The sequence below is a fragment of the Lathyrus oleraceus genome, chromosome 1, assembly GCF_024323335.1.
Source record: "Lathyrus oleraceus cultivar Zhongwan6 chromosome 1, CAAS_Psat_ZW6_1.0, whole genome shotgun sequence".
In the NCBI taxonomy this organism is placed as follows: domain Eukaryota; kingdom Viridiplantae; phylum Streptophyta; class Magnoliopsida; order Fabales; family Fabaceae; genus Lathyrus; species Lathyrus oleraceus.
Genome location: NC_066579.1, coordinates 443,136,344 through 443,153,668, shown reverse-complemented (window position 1 = coordinate 443,153,668; position 17,325 = coordinate 443,136,344). Strand labels below are relative to the sequence as shown.

General features: G+C 26.6%; 6 non-coding genes across 6 annotated transcripts; all 6 read left to right on the top strand.

Annotated features, from left to right (window-relative positions):
- The first annotated feature begins 171 nt into the window (after positions 1-171).
- Positions 172-244, top strand: TRNAV-UAC (transfer RNA valine (anticodon UAC)). The gene has a single exon. It is a non-coding gene; the product is annotated as a tRNA-Val (tRNA).
- Positions 245-2,436: 2,192 nt separating this feature from the next.
- TRNAV-UAC (transfer RNA valine (anticodon UAC)) lies at positions 2,437-2,508 on the top strand. Its single transcript has one exon. It is a non-coding gene; the product is annotated as a tRNA-Val (tRNA).
- Positions 2,509-6,941: 4,433 nt separating this feature from the next.
- TRNAV-UAC (transfer RNA valine (anticodon UAC)) lies at positions 6,942-7,014 on the top strand. Its single transcript has one exon. It is a non-coding gene; the product is annotated as a tRNA-Val (tRNA).
- Positions 7,015-10,599: 3,585 nt separating this feature from the next.
- Positions 10,600-10,671, top strand: TRNAV-UAC (transfer RNA valine (anticodon UAC)). The gene has a single exon. It is a non-coding gene; the product is annotated as a tRNA-Val (tRNA).
- A 2,166-nt stretch (positions 10,672-12,837) lies between these two features.
- TRNAV-UAC (transfer RNA valine (anticodon UAC)) lies at positions 12,838-12,910 on the top strand. The gene has a single exon. It is a non-coding gene; the product is annotated as a tRNA-Val (tRNA).
- Positions 12,911-15,090: 2,180 nt separating this feature from the next.
- TRNAV-UAC (transfer RNA valine (anticodon UAC)) lies at positions 15,091-15,163 on the top strand. The gene has a single exon. It is a non-coding gene; the product is annotated as a tRNA-Val (tRNA).
- Positions 15,164-17,325: the final 2,162 nt, after the last annotated feature.

Below are 17,325 nucleotides of genomic sequence, written 5' to 3'. Positions count from 1 at the left end.
TACTAACATATTTTTGGTGATTTGGAAGAATTTAGTCTATTAATCTAAAGAAATTGAGTTCAAATCTTGAGAGATACAATTGTAAAATAGTCATTAGTGTCATTTTAATTAATAATTTGTTTCCATCTCTAATATATATGTATTGAATTAAATTAGTTGAATAACCCAGATGTTGTTGTGGTGTAGTGGTTATCACGTCAGTCTTACACACTGAAGGTCTCCAGTTCAATCTTGGGCAGCAACATATGTATTTATTACTATTATTTCATATTAATAGCGTTGTTAAATAATTAATATACATCATAAGCCTTTTTTTTCTTCCTATTTTTAATTTTGATCATTTTATTCTATATTTTGTTCTTGCTTTTTTTCCATTGTATAAAATAAATGGTAGATTCATTTCAAAATTAAGAAAAATAAATTTCTACAAGTATAAATCTACATTTGTTGAATATAAAAATATTTATTAATAAAATAATTAATTATTATATTTATGTTTTTCTTACTATTATTTCATATTAATATAAGTGTTTCAATTATTAATATCCATCATATGCCATTTTTTCTATTTTGATATTTTATTATTATTTGCTTTCTCTATTTTGTACTTTCATTCTTATTTTATTCTTGCTTTTTTGTTAATTTTATAAAACAATTGGTAGATTCATTTAAAAATTAAGAAAAATTATAATCCACAAGTATAAAAACTTCTCAAATAATTTCCACATATCGAAAACCAGTTTGAAAAGCTCTGATGAAACTTCTTTGTTGACATAATCTTATAGTAGACCTTTCATCAATGTTAATAAATACTCATGTACTGAGCATTAATCATTAACTTATGTAAAAAATAATTATTCTCTCAATTTTATCTAGCCCAATCCACCTAGTGGAACTTCTGACCGTAGCTCAACAACACTTGATGTGAAAGATCAGATAAAGTTGCAACCATAAAGCATACTTAGAACTCTTATCCCTGGATGGAACCATAAGCTATGATAACAATTGTTAGAAAATATCAACATGGAGAAATTAAAATAACACATACACAAACACAAGGACATAACATGGAAATTCCAAATTCAGAGAGAAAAATATAACAGTCGCTGTCAAATGACAACAAAGAAAAACAAGTGAAATTTTTACAACGCATAATGTACCCTCAGCCACCCCCAGACCCCGAGTACACCCACACCTCAAAGCAAGTACATAATTACATCTCACAACACTCTAACACGAGAGTATAAAATCAAGATTTGTAGATTATAAAAATATTTATTAATAAAATAATTAAATTATTACTTTTTTGTTTTTGTTACTATTATTTCATATTAATAGAAGTGTTTCAATTATTAATATCCATCATATGCCATATTTTTTCTATTTTGATATTTTTTATTATTTGCTTTCTCTATTTTGTACTCTCATTCTTATTTTATTCTTGCTTTTTATTTAATTTTATAAAACAATTGGTAGATTCAGTTCAAAATTAAGAAAAATAATACTCAACAAGTATAAAAATTCTCAAATAATTTCCACATATCGAAAACCAGTTTGAAAAATTATGATGAAACTTCTTTGTTGACATAGTATTATTGTAGACCTTTCATTAATGTTAATAAATACTCATGTACTGAGCATTAATCAATATATTATGTAATCCTTGTCATATCAACACATATTTGATTTGAACTTTCCACATGTAAAAAATAATTATTCTCTCAATTTTATCTAGCCCAATCCATATAGTGGAACTTCTGACAGTAGCTCAACAACACTTGATCTGAAAGCTCAGATAAAGTCGCAACCATAAAGCATACTTAGAACTCTTATCCCTGGATGGAACCAAAAGCTATGATAAAATTGTTATAAAATATCAACATGGAGAAATTAAAATAACACATACACAAACACAAGGACATAACATGGAAACTCCAAATTCAGAGAGAAAAATATAATAGTCGCTGTCAAATGGCAACCAAAGAAAAGACTGTAAAATTGTTACAACGCATAATTTACCCTCAACCACCCCTAGACCCCGAGTACATCCACACCTCAAAACAAGTACATAATTACATCTCACAACACTATAAGACAAGAGTATAAGCGAATTAAAAATAGAAGACGCCAAATACAAGTTTAAAGTATTTTTGACTGATGCATTTTATAATGAATAAATTGAATCCATTATATAGTCTTAAACTCCCTCTTCCTTTACAAAATTAAATGGTGTGAGACTTGTTAAACATGTATATTTTCAATCTATACTAACATATTTGTGGTGATTTGGAAGAATTTAGTCTATTAATCTAAAGAAATTGAGTTCAAATCTTGAGAGATACAATTGTAAAATAGTCATTAGTGTCATTTTAATTAATAATTTGTTTCCATCTCTAATATATATGTATTGAATTAAATTAGTTGAATAACCCAGATGTTGTTGTGGTGTAGTGGTTATCACGTCAGTCTTACACACTGAAGGTCTCCAGTTCAATCTGGGCAGCAACATATGTATTTATTACTATTATTTCATATTAATAGCGTTGTTTAAATAATTAATATACATCATAAGCCTTTTTTTCTTCCTATTTTTAATTTTTGATCATTTTATTTCTATATTTTGTTCTTGCTTTTTTTCCATTGTATAAAATAAATGGTAGATTCATTTCAAAATTAAGAAAAATAAATTTCTACAAGTATAAAATCTACATTGTTGAATATAATATATAATAAAAATAATTAAATTATTATATTTATGTTTTTCTTACTATTATTTCATATTAATATAAGTGTTTCAATTATTAATATCCATCATATGCCATTTTTTCTATTTTGATATTTTATTATTATTTGCTTTCTCTATTTTGTACTTTCATTCTTATTTTATTCTTGCTTTGTTGTTTATATTTATAAAACAATTGGTAGATTCATTTAAAAATTAAGAAAAATTATAATCCACAAGTATAAAAACTTCTCAAATAATTTCCACATATCGAAAACCAGTTTGAAAAGCTCTGATGAAACTTCTTTGTTGACATAATCTTATAGTAGACCTTTCATCAATGTTAATAAATACTCATGTACTGAGCATTAATCATTAACTTATGTAAAAAATAATTATTCTCTCAATTTTATCTAGCCCAATCCACCTAGTGGAACTTCTGACCGTAGCTCAACAACACTTGATGTGAAAGATCAGATAAAGTTGCAACCATAAAGCATACTTAGAACTCTTATCCCTGGATGGAACCATAAGCTATGATAACAATTGTTAGAAAATATCAACATGGAGAAATTAAAATAACACATACACAAACACAAGGACATAACATGGAAATTCCAAATTCAGAGAGATAAAGTCGCTGTCAAATGACAACAAAGAAAAACAAGTGAATTTTTTACAACGCATAATGTACCCTCAGCCACCCCCAGACCCCGAGTACACCCACACCTCAAAGCAAGTACATAATTACATCTCACAACACTCTAACGAGAGTATAAAATCAAGATTTGTAGATTATAAAAATATTATTATAAAATAATTAAATTATTACTTTTTTGTTTTTGTTACTATTATTTCATATTAATAGAAGTGTTTCAATTATTAATATCCATCATATGCCATATTTTTCTATTTTGATATTTTTTTATTATTTGCTTTCTCTATTTTGTACTCTCATTCTTATTTTATTCTTGCTTTTTATTTAATTTTATAAAACAATTGGTAGATTCAGTTCAAAATTAAGAAAAATAATATTCAACAAGTATAAAAATCTCAAATAATTTCCACATATCGAAAACCAGTTTGAAAAATTATGATGAAACTTCTTTGTTGACATAGTATTATTGTAGACCTTTCATTAATGTTAATAAATACTCATGTACTGAGCATTAATCAATATATTATGTAATCCTTGTCATATCAACACATATTTGATTTGAACTTTCCACATGTAAAAAATAATTATTCTCTCAATTTTATCTAGCCCAATCCATATAGTGGAACTTCTGACAGTAGCTCAACAACACTTGATCTGAAAGCTCAGATAAAGTCGCAACCATAAAGCATACTTAGAACTCTTATCCCTGGATGGAACCAAAAGCTATGATAACAATTGTTATAAAATATCAACATGGAGAAATTAAAATAACACATACACAAACACAAGGACATAACATGGAAACTCCAAATTCAGAGAGAAAAATATAATAGTCGCTGTCAAATGGCAACCAAAGAAAAGACTGTAAAAATTGTTACAACGCATAATTTACCCTCAACCACCCCAGACCCCGAGTACATCCACACCTCAAAACAAGTACATAATTACATCTCACAACACTATAAGACAAGAGTATAAGCGAATTAAAAATAGAAGACGCCAAATACAAGTTTAAAGTATTTTTGACTGATGCATTTTATAATGAATAAATTGAATCCATTATATAGTCTTAAACTCCCTCTTCCTTTACAAAATTAAATGGTGTGAGACTTGTTAAACATGTATATTTTCAATCTATACTAACATTTTTTGGTGATTTGGAAGAATTTAGTCTATTAATCTAAAGAAATTGAGTTCAAATCTTGAGAGATACAATTGTAAAATAGTCATTAGTGTCATTTTAATTAATAATTTGTTTCCATCTCTAATATATATGTATTGAATTAAATTAGTTGAATAACCCAGATGTTGCTGTGGTGTAGTGGTTATCACGTCAGTCTTACACACTGAAGGTCTCCAGTTCAATTGGGCAGCAACATATGTATTTTACTATTATTTCATATTAATAGCATTGTTTAAATAATTAATATACATCATAAGCCTTTTTTTTTTCCTATTTTTAATTTTTGATCATTTTATTTCTATATTTTGTTCTTGCTTTTTTCCATTGTAAAAATAAATGGTAGATTCATTTCAAAATTAAGAAAAATAAATTTCTACAAGTATAAAATCTACATTTGTTGAATATAAAAATATTTTTAATAAAATAATTATTATTATATTTTGTTTTTCTTACTATTATTTCATATTAATATAAGTGTTTCAATTATTAATATCCATCATATGCCATTTTTTCTATTTTGATATTTATTATTATTTGCTTTCTCTATTTTGTACTTTCATTCTTATTTATTCTTGCTTTTTGTTTAATTTTATAAAACAATTGGTAGATTCATTTAAAAATTAAGAAAAATTATAATCCACAAGTATAAAAACTTCTCAAATAATTTCCACATATCGAAAACCAGTTTGAAAAAGCTCTGATGAAACTTCTTTGTTGACATAATCTTATAGTAGACCTTTCATCAATGTTAATAAATACTCATGTACTGAGCATTAATCATTAACTTATGTAAAAAAAAATTATTCTCTCATTTTATCTAGCCCAATCCACCTAGTGGAACTTCTGACCGTAGCTCAACAACACTTGATGTGAAAGATCAGATAAAGTTGCAACCATAAAGCATACTTAGAACTCTTATCCCTGGATGGAACCATAAGCTATGATAACAATTGTTAGAAAATATCAACATGGAGAAATTAAAATAACACATACACAAACACAAGGACATAACATGGAAATTCCAAATTCAGAGAGAAAAATATAACAGTCGCTGTCAAATGACAACCAAAGAAAAACAAGTGAAAATTTTTACAACGCATAATGTACCCTCAGCCACCCCAGACCCCGAGTACACCCACACCTCAAAGCAAGTACATAATTACATCTCACAACACTCTAACACGAGAGTATAAAATCAAGATTTGTAGATTATAAAAATATTTATTAATAAAATAATTAAATTATTACTTTTTGTTTTTGTTACTATTATTTCATATTAATAGAAGTGTTTCAATTATTAATATCCATCATATGCCATATTTTTCTATTTTGATATTTTTTATTATTTGCTTTCTCTATTTTGTACTCTCATTCTTATTTTATTCTTGCTTTTTATTTAATTTTATAAAACAATTGGTAGATTCAGTTCAAAATTAAGAAAAATAATATTCAACAAGTATAAAAATTCTCAAATAATTTCCACATATCGAAAACCAGTTTGAAAAATTATGATGAAACTTCTTTGTTGACATAGTATTATTGTAGACCTTTCATTAATGTTAATAAATACTCATGTACTGAGCATTAATCAATATATTATGTAATCCTTGTCATATCAACACATATTTGATTTGAACTTTCCACATGTAAAAAATAATTATTCTCTCAATTTTATCTAGCCCAATCCATATAGTGGAACTTCTGACAGTAGCTCAACAACACTTGATCTGAAAGCTCAGATAAAGTCGCAACCATAAAGCATACTTAGAACTCTTATCCCTGGATGGAACCAAAAGCTATGATAAAAATTGTTATAAAATATCAACATGGAGAAATTAAAATAACACATACACAAACACAAGGACATAACATGGAAACTCCAAATTCAGAGAGAAAAATAATAGTCGCTGTCAAATGGCAACCAAAGAAAAGACTGTAAAAATTGTTACAACGCATAATTTACCCTCAACCACCCCCAGACCCCGAGTACATCCACACCTCAAAACAAGTACATAATTACATCTCACAACACTATAACACAAGAGTATAAGCGAATTAAAAATAGAAGACGCCAAATACAAGTTTAAAGTATTTTGACTGATGCATTTTATAATGAATAAATTGAATCCATTATATAGTCTTAAACTCCCTCTTCCTTTACAAATTAAATGGTGTGAGACTTGTTAAACATGTATATTTTCAATCTATACTAACATATTTTTGGTGATTTGGAAGAATTTAGTCTATTAATCTAAAGAAATTGAGTTCAAATCTTGAGAGATACAATTGTAAAATAGTCATTAGTGTCATTTTAATTAATAATTTGTTTCCATCTCTAATATATATGTATTGAATTAAATTAGTTGAATAACCCAGATGTTGCTGTGGTGTAGTGGTTATCACGTCAGTCTTACACACTGAAGGTCTCCAGTTCAATCCTGGGCAGCAACATATGTATTTGTTACTATTATTTCATATTAATAGCATTGTTTAAATAATTAATATACATCATAAGCCTTTTTTTTCTTCCTATTTTAATTTTTGATCATTTTATTTATATTTTGTTCTTGCTTTTTTCCATTGTATAAAATAAATGGTAGATTCATTTCAAAATTAAGAAAAATAAATTTCTACAAGTATAAAATCTACATTTGTTGAATATAAAAATATTTATTAATAAATAATTAAATATTATATTTATGTTTTTCTTACTATTATTTCATATTAATATAAGTGTTTCAATTATTAATATCCATCATATGCCATTTTTCTATTTTGATATTTTATTATTATTTGCTTTCTCTATTTTGTACTTTCATTCTTATTTTATTCTTGCTTTTTTGTTTAATTTTATAAAACAATTGGTAGATTCATTTAAAAATTAAGAAAAATTATAATCCACAAGTATAAAAACTTCTCAAATAATTTCCACATATCGAAAACCAGTTTGAAAAGCTCTGATGAAACTTCTTTGTTGACATAATCTTATAGTAGACCTTTCATCAATGTTAATAAATACTCATGTACTGAGCATTAATCATTAACTTATGTAAAAAATAATTATTCTCTCAATTTTATCTAGCCCAATCCACCTAGTGGAACTTCTGACCGTAGCTCAACAACACTTGATGTGAAAGATCAGATAAAGTTGCAACCATAAAGCATACTTAGAACTCTTATCCCTGGATGGAACCATAAGCTATGATAACAATTGTTAGAAAATATCAACATGGAGAAATTAAAATAACACATACACAAACACAAGGACATAACATGGAAATTCCAAATTCAGAGAGAAAAATATAACAGTCGCTGTCAAATGACAACCAAAGAAAAACAAGTGAAAATTTTTACAACGCATAATGTACCCTCAGCCACCCCCAGACCCCGAGTACACCCACACCTCAAAGCAAGTACATAATTACATCTCACAAACACTCTAACACGAGAGTATAAAATCAAGATTTGTAGATTATAAAAAATTTATTAATAAAATAATTAAATTATTACTTTTTTGTTTTTTGTTTTTGTTACTATTATTTCATATAATAGAAGTGTTTCAATTATTAATATCCATCATATGCCATATTTTTTCTATTTTGATATTTTTTTTATTATTTGCTTTCTCTATTTTGTACTCTCATTCTTATTTTATTCTTGCTTTTTATTTAATTTTATAAAACAATTGGTAGATTCAGTTCAAAATTAAGAAAAATAATATTCAACAAGTATAAAAATTCTCAAATAATTTCCACATATCGAAAAACAGTTTGAAAAATTATGATGAAACTTCTTTGTTGACATAGTATTATTGTAGACCTTTCATTAATGTTAATAAATACTCATGTACTGAGCATTAATCAATATATTATGTAATCCTTGTCATATCAACACATATTTGATTTGAACTTTCCACATGTAAAAAATAATTATTCTCTCAATTTTATCTAGCCCAATCCATATAGTGGAACTTCTGACAGTAGCTCAACAACACTTGATCTGAAAGCTCAGATAAAGTCGCAACCATAAAGCATACTTAGAACTCTTATCCCTGGATGGAACCAAAAGCTATGATAAAATTGTTATAAAATATCAACATGGAGAAATTAAAATAACACATACACAAACACAAGGACATAACATGGAAACTCCAAATTCAGAGAGAAAAATATAATAGTCGCTGTCAAATGGCAACCAAAGAAAAGACTGTAAAAATTGTTACAACGCATAATTTACCCTCAACCACCCCAGACCCCGAGTACATCCACACCTCAAAACAAGTACATAATTACATCTCACAACACTATAACACAAGAGTATAAGCGAATTAAAAATAGAAGACGCCAAATACAAGTTTAAAGTATTTTGACTGATGCATTTATAATGAATAAATTGAATCCATTATATAGTCTTAAACTCCCTTCTTCCTTTACAATAAAATGTGGTGAGACTTGTTGAACATGTATATTTTCAATCTATACTAACATATTTTGGTGATTGGAAGAATTTAGTCTATTAATCTAAAGAAATTGAGTTCAAATCTTGAGAGATACAATTGTAAAATAGTCATTAGTGTCATTTTAATTAATAATTTGTTTCCATCTCTAATATATATGTATTGAATTAAATTAGTTGAATAACCCAGATGTTGCTGGGTGTAGTGGTTATCACGTCAGTCTTACACACTGAAGGTCTCCAGTTCAATCTGGGCAGCAACATATGTATTGTTACTATTATTTCATATTAATAGCATTGTTTAAATAATTAATATACATCATAAGCCTTTTTTTTCTCCTATTTTATTTTGATCATTTTATTTCTATATTTTGTTCTTGCTTTTTTCCATTGTATAAAATAAATGGTAGATTCATTTCAAAATTAAGAAAAAAAATTTCTACAAGTATAAATCTACATTTGTTGAATATAAAAAATTTATTAATAAAATAATAAATTATTATATTATGTTTTTCTTACTATATTTCATATTAATATAGTGTTTCAATTATTAATATCCATCATATGCCATTTTTTCTATTTTGATATTTATTATTATTTGCTTTCTCTATTTTGTACTTTCATTCTTATTTTTTCTTGCTTTTTTGTTTAATTTTATAAACAATTGTAGATTCATTTAAAATTAAGAAAAATTATAATCCACAAGTATAAAAACTTCTCAAATAATTTCCACATATCGAAAACCAGTTTGAAAAGCTCTGATGAAACTTCTTTGTTGACATAATCTTATAGTAGACCTTTCATCAATGTTAATAAATACTCATGTACTGAGCATTAATCATTAACTTATGTAAAAAAATAATTATTCTCTCAATTTTATCTAGCCCAAACCACCTAGTGGAACTTCTGACAGTAGCTCAACAACACTTGATGTGAAAGATCAGATAAAGTTGCAACCATAAAGCATACTTAGAACTCTTATCCCTGGATGGAACCATAAGCTATGATAACAATTGTTAGAAAATATCAACATGGAGAAATTAAAATAACACATACACAAACACAAGGACATAACATGGAAATTCCAAATTCAGAGAGAAAAATATACAGTCGCTGTCAAATGACAACCAAAGAAAAGACTGTAAAAATGTTACAACGCATAATTTACCCTCAACACCCCTAGACCCCGAGTACATCCACACCTCAAAACAAGTACATAATTACATCTCACAACACTATAAGACAAGAGTATAAGCGAATTAAAAATAGAAGACGCCAAATACAAGTTTAAAGTATTTTTGACTGATGCATTTTATAATGAATAAATTGAATCCATTATATAGTCTTAAACTCCCTCTTCCTTTACAAAATTAAATGGTGTGAGACTTGTTAAACATGTATATTTTCAATCTATACTAACATATTTTGGTGATTTGGAAGAATTTAGTCTATTAATCTAAAGAAATTGAGTTCAAATCTTGAGAGATACAATTGTAAAATAGTCATTAGTGTCATTTTAATTAATAATTTGTTCCATCTCTAATATATATGTATTGAATTAAATAGTTGAATAACCCAGATGTTGCTGTGGTGTAGTGGTTATCACGTCAGTCTTACACACTGAAGGTCTCCAGTTCAATCTGGGCAGCAACATATGTATTTATTACTATTATTTCATATTAATAGCATTGTTTAAATAATTAATATACATCATAAGCCTTTTTTCTCTCCTATTTTTAATTTTTGATCATTTTATTTCTATATTTTGTTCTTGCTTTTTTCCATTGTATAAAATAAATGGTAGATTCATTTCAAAATTAAGAAAAATAAATTTCTACAAGTATAAAATCTACATTTGTTGAATATAAAAATATTATATAAAATAATTAAATTATTATATTTATGTTTTTCTTACTATTATTCATATTAATATAAGTGTTTCAATTATTAATATCCATCATATGCCATTTTTTTCTATTTTGATATTTTATTATTATTGCTTTCTCTATTTTGTACTTTCATTCTTATTTTATTCTTGCTTTTTGTTTAATTTTATAAAACAATTGGTAGATTCATTTAAAAATTAAGAAAAATATAATCCACAAGTATAAAAACTTCTCAAATAATTTCCACATATCGAAAACCAGTTTGAAAAGCTTGATGAAACTTCTTTGTTGACATAATCTTATAGTAGACCTTTCATCAATGTTAATAAATACTCATGTACTGAGCATTAATCATTAACTTATGTAAAAATAATATTCTCTCAATTTTATCTAGCCCAATCCACCTAGTGGAACTTTGACCGTAGCTCAACAACACTTGATGTGAAAGATCAGATAAAGTTGCAACCATAAAGCATACTTAGAACTCTTATCCCTGGATGGAACCATAAGCTATGATAACAATTGTTAGAAAATATCAACATGGAGAAATTAAAATAACACATACACAAACACAGGACATAACATGGAAATTCCAAATTCAGAGAGAAAAATATAACAGTCGCTGTCAAATACAAACAAAGAAAAACAAGTGAAAATTTTTACAACGCATAATGTACCCTCAGCCACCCCCAGACCCCGAGTACACCCACACCTCAAAGCAAGTAATAATTACATCTCACAACACTCTACAACGAGAGTATAAAATCAAGATTGTAGATTATAAAAATATTTATTAATAAAATAATAATTAACTTTTTTGTTTTTGTACTATATTTCATATTAATAGAAGTGTTTCAATTATTAATATCCATCATATGCCATATTTTTTAATTTTGAATTTTTTTTATATTTGCTTTCTCTATTTTGTACTCTCATTCTTATTTTATTCTTGCTTTTATTTAATTTTATAAAAACAATGGTAGATTCAGTTCAAAATTAAGAAAAATAATATCAACAAGTATAAAAATTCTCAAATAATTTCCACATATCGAAAACAGTTTGAAAAATTATGATGAAACTTCTTTGTTGACATAGTATTATTGTAGACCTTTCATTATGTTATAAATACTCATGTACTGAGCATTAATCAATATATTATGTAATCCTTGTCATATAACACATATTTGATTTGAACTTTCCACATGTAAAAAATAATTATTCTCTCAATTTTATCTAGCCCAATCCATAGTGGAACTTCTGACAGTAGCTCAACAACACTTGATCTGAAAGCTCAGATAAAGTCGCAACCATAAAGCATACTTAGAACTCTTATCCCTGGATGGAACCAAAGCTATGATAACAATTGTTATAAAATATCAACATGGAGAAATTAAAATAACACATACACAAACACAAGGACATAACATGGAAATTCCAAATTCAGAGAGAAAAATATAATAGTCGCTGTCAAATGGCAACCAAAGAAAAGACTGTAAAAATTGTTACAACGCATAATTTCCCTCAACCACCCTAGACCCCGAGTACATCCACACCTCAAAACAAGTACATAATTACATCTCACAACACTATAAGACAAGAGTATAAGCGAATTAAAAATAGAAGACGCCAAATACAAGTTTAAAGTATTTTTGACTGATGCATTTTATAATGAATAAATTGAATCCATTATATAGTCTTAAACTCCCTCTTCCTTTACAAAATTAAATGGTGTGAGACTTGTTAAACATGTATATTTTCAATCTATACTAACTATTTTTGGTGATTTGGAAGAATTTAGTCTATTAATCTAAAGAAATTGAGTTCAAATCTTGAGAGATACAATTGTAAAATAGTCATTAGTGTCATTTAATTAATAATTTGTTTCCGTCTCTAATATATATGTATTGAATTAAATTAGTTGAATAACCCAGATGTTGCTGTGGTGTAGTGGTTATCACGTCAGTCTTACACACTGAAGGTCTCCAATTCAATCCTGGGCAGCAACATATGTATTTCTTACTATTATTTCATATTAATAGCATTGTTTAAATAATTAATATACATCATAAGCCTTTTTTTTCTTCCTATTTTTAATTTTAGATCATTTTATTTCTATATTTTGTTCTTGCTTTTTTCCATTGTTAAAATAAATGGTAGATTCATTTCAAATTAAGAAAAATAAATTTCTACAAGTATAAAATCTACATTTGTTGAATATAAAAATATTTATTAATAAAATAATTAAATTATTATATTTATGTTTTCTTACTATTATTTCATATTAATATAAGTGTTTCAATATAATATCCATCATATGCCATTTTTTTCTATTTTGATATTTTTATTATTGCTTTCTCTATTTTGTACTTTCATTCTTATTTTATTCTTGCTTTTTGTTTAATTTTATAAAACAATTGGTAGATTCATTTAAAAATTAAGAAAAATATAATCCACAAGTATAAAAACTTCTCAAATAATTTCCACATATCGAAAACCAGTTTGAAAAGCTCTGATGAAACTTCTTTGTTGACATAATCTTATAGTAGACCTTTCATCAATGTTAATAAATACTCATGTACTGAGCATTAATCATTAACTTATGTAAAAAAATAATTATTCTCTCAATTTTATCTAGCCCAATCCACCTAGTGGAACTTCTGACCGTAGCTCAACAACACTTGATGTGAAAGATCAGATAAAGTTGCAACCATAAAGCATACTTAGAACTCTTATCCCTGGATGGAACCATAAGCTATGATAACAATTGTTAGAAAATATCAACATGGAGAGAAATTAAAATAAACATACACAACACAAGGACATAACATGGAAATTCCAAATTCAGAGAGAAAAATATAACAGTCGCTGTCAAATGACAACCAAAGAAAAACAAGTGAAAATTTTTACAACGCATAATGTACCCTCAGCCACCCCCAGACCCCGAGTACACCCACACCTCAAAGCAAGTACATAATTACATCTCACAACACTCTAACACGAGAGTATAAAATCAAGATTTGTAGATTATAAAAATATTTATTAATAAAATAATTAAATTATTACTTTTTGTTTTTGTTACTATTATTTCATATTAATAGAAGTGTTTCAATTATTAATATCCATCATATGCCATATTTTTCTATTTTGATATTTTTTATTATTGCTTTCTCTATTTTGTACTCTCATTCTTATTTTATTCTTGCTTTTTATTTAATTTTATAAAACAATTGGTAGATTCAGTTCAAAATTAAGAAAAATAATATTCAACAAGTATAAAAATTCTCAAATAATTTCCACATATCGAAAACAGTTTGAAAAATTATGATGAACTTCTTTGTTGACATAGTATTATTGTAGACCTTTCATTAATGTTAATAAATACTCATGTACTGAGCATTAATCAATATATTATGTAATCCTTGTCATATCAACACATATTGATTTGAACTTTCCACATGTAAAAAATAATTATTCTCTCAATTTTATCTAGCCCAATCCATATAGTGGAACTTCTGACAGTAGCTCAACAACACTTGATCTGAAAGCTCAGATAAAGTCGCAACCATAAAGCATACTTAGAACTCTTATCCCTGGATGGAACCAAAAGTTATGATAAAAATTGTTATAAAATATCAACATGGAGAAATTAAAAATAACACATACACAAAACACAAGGACATAACATGGAAACTCCAAATTCAGAGAGAAAATATAATAGTCGCTGTCAAATGGCAACCAAAGAAAAGACTGTAAAAATTGTTACAACGCATAATTTACCCTCAACCACCCCTAGACCCCGAGTACATCCACACCTCAAAAAAGTACATAATACATCTCACAACACTATAAGACAAGAGTATAAGCGAATTAAAAATAGAAGACGCCAAATACAAGTTTAAAGTATTTTTGACTGATGCATTTTATAATGAATAAATTGAATCCATTATATAGTCTTAAACTCCCTCTTCCTTTACAAAATTAAATGGTGTGAGACTTGTTAAACATGTATATTTCAATCTATACTAACATATTTTGGTGATTTGGAAGAATTTAGTCTATTAATCTAAAGAAATGAGTTCAAATCTTGAGAGATACAATTGTAAAATAGTCATTAGTGTCATTTTAATTAATAATTGTTTCCATCTAATATATATGTATTGAATTAAATTAGTTGAATAACCCAGATGTTGCTGTGGTGTAGTGGTTATCACGTCAGTCTTACACACTGAAGGTCTCCAGTTCAATCCTGGGCAGCAACATATGTATTATTACTATTATTTCAATTAATAGCATGTTTTTTAAATAATTAATATACATCATAAGCCTTTTTTTTCTTCCTATTTTAATTTTTGATCATTTTATTTCTATATTTTGTTCTTGCTTTTTTCCATTGTATAAAATAAATGGTAGATTCATTTCAAAATTAAGAAAAATAAATTTCTACAAGTATAAAATCTACATTTGTTGAATATAAAAATATTTATTAAAATAAATAATTAAATATTTATATGTTTTTCTTACTATATTATATAATATAAGTGTTTCAATTATTAATCCATCATATGCCATTTTTTCTATTTTGATATTTATTATTATTTGCTTTCTCTATTTTGTACTTTCATTCTTATTTTATTCTTGCTTTTTTGTTTAATTTTATAAAACAATTGGTAGATTCATTTAAAAATTAAGAAAATTATAATCCACAAGTAAAAAACTTCTCAAATAATTTCCACATATCGAAAACCAGTTTGTGAAAGCTCTGATGAAATTCTTTGTTGACATAATCTTATAGTAGACCTTTCATCAATGTTAATAAATACTCATGTACTGAGCATTAATCATTAACTTATGTAAAAAATAATTATTCTCTCAATTTTATCTAGCCCAATCCACCTAGTGGAACTTCTGACCGTAGCTCAACAACACTTGATGTGAAAGATCAGATAAAGTTGCAACCATAAAGCATACTTAGAACTCTTATCCCTGGATGGAACCATAAGCTATGATAACAATTGTTAGAAAATATCAACATGGAGAAATTAAAATAACACATACACAAACACAAGGACATAACATGGAAATTCCAATTCAGAGAGAAAAATATAACAGTCGCTGTCAAATGACAACCAAAGAAAAACAAGTGAAAATTTTACAACGCATAATGTACCCTCAGCCACCCCCAGACCCCGAGTACACCCACACCTCAAAGCAAGTACATAATTACATCTCACAACACTCTAACACGAGAGTATAAAATCAAGATTTGTAGATTATAAAAATATTTATTAATAAAATATTAAATTATTACTTTTTGTTTTTGTTACTATTATTTCATATAATAATAGAAGTGTTTCAATTATTAATATCCATCATATGCCATATTTTTTCTATTTTGATATTTTTTATTATTTGCTTTCTCTATTTGTACTCTCATTCTTATTTTATTCTTGCTTTTTATTTAATTTTATAAAACAATTGGTAGATTCAGTTCAAATTAAGAAAAATAATATTCAACAAGTATAAAAATTCTCAAATAATTTCAACATATCGAAAACCAGTTTGAAAAATTATGATGAAACTTCTTTGTTGACATAGTATTATTGTAGACCTTTCATTAATGTTAATAAATACTCATGTACTGAGCATTAATCAATATATTATGTAATCCTTGTCATATCAACACATATTTGATTTGAACTTCCACATGTAAAAAAAATTATTCTCTCAATTTTATCTAGCCCAATCCATATAGTGGAACTTCTGACAGTAGCTCAACAACACTTGATCTGAAAGCTCAGATAAAGTCGCAACCATAAAGCATACTTAGAACTCTTATCCCTGGATGGAACCAAAAGTTATGATAACAATTGTTATAAAATATCAACATGGAGAAATTAAAAAACACATACACAACACAAGGACATAACATGGAAACTCCAAATTCAGAGAGAAAAATATAATAGTCGCTGTCAAATGGCAACCAAAGAAAAGACTGTAAAAATTGTTACAACGCATAATTACCCTCAACCACCCCTAGACCCGAGTACATCCACACCTCAAAAACAAGTACATAATTACATCTCACAACACGATAAGACAAGAGTATAAGCGAATTAAAAATAGAAGACGCCAAATACAAGTTTAAAGTATTTTTGACTGATGCATTTTATAATGAATAAATTGAATCCATTATATAGTCTTAAACTCCCTCTTCCTTTACAAAATTAAATGGTGTGAGACTTGTTAAACATGTATATTTTCAATCTATACTAACATATTTTGGTGATTTGGAAGAATTTAGTCTATTAATCTAAAGAAATTGAGTTCAAATCTTGAGAGATACAATTGTAAAATAGTCATTAGTGTCATTTTAATTAATAATTTGTTTCCATCTCTAATATATATGTATTGAATTAAATTA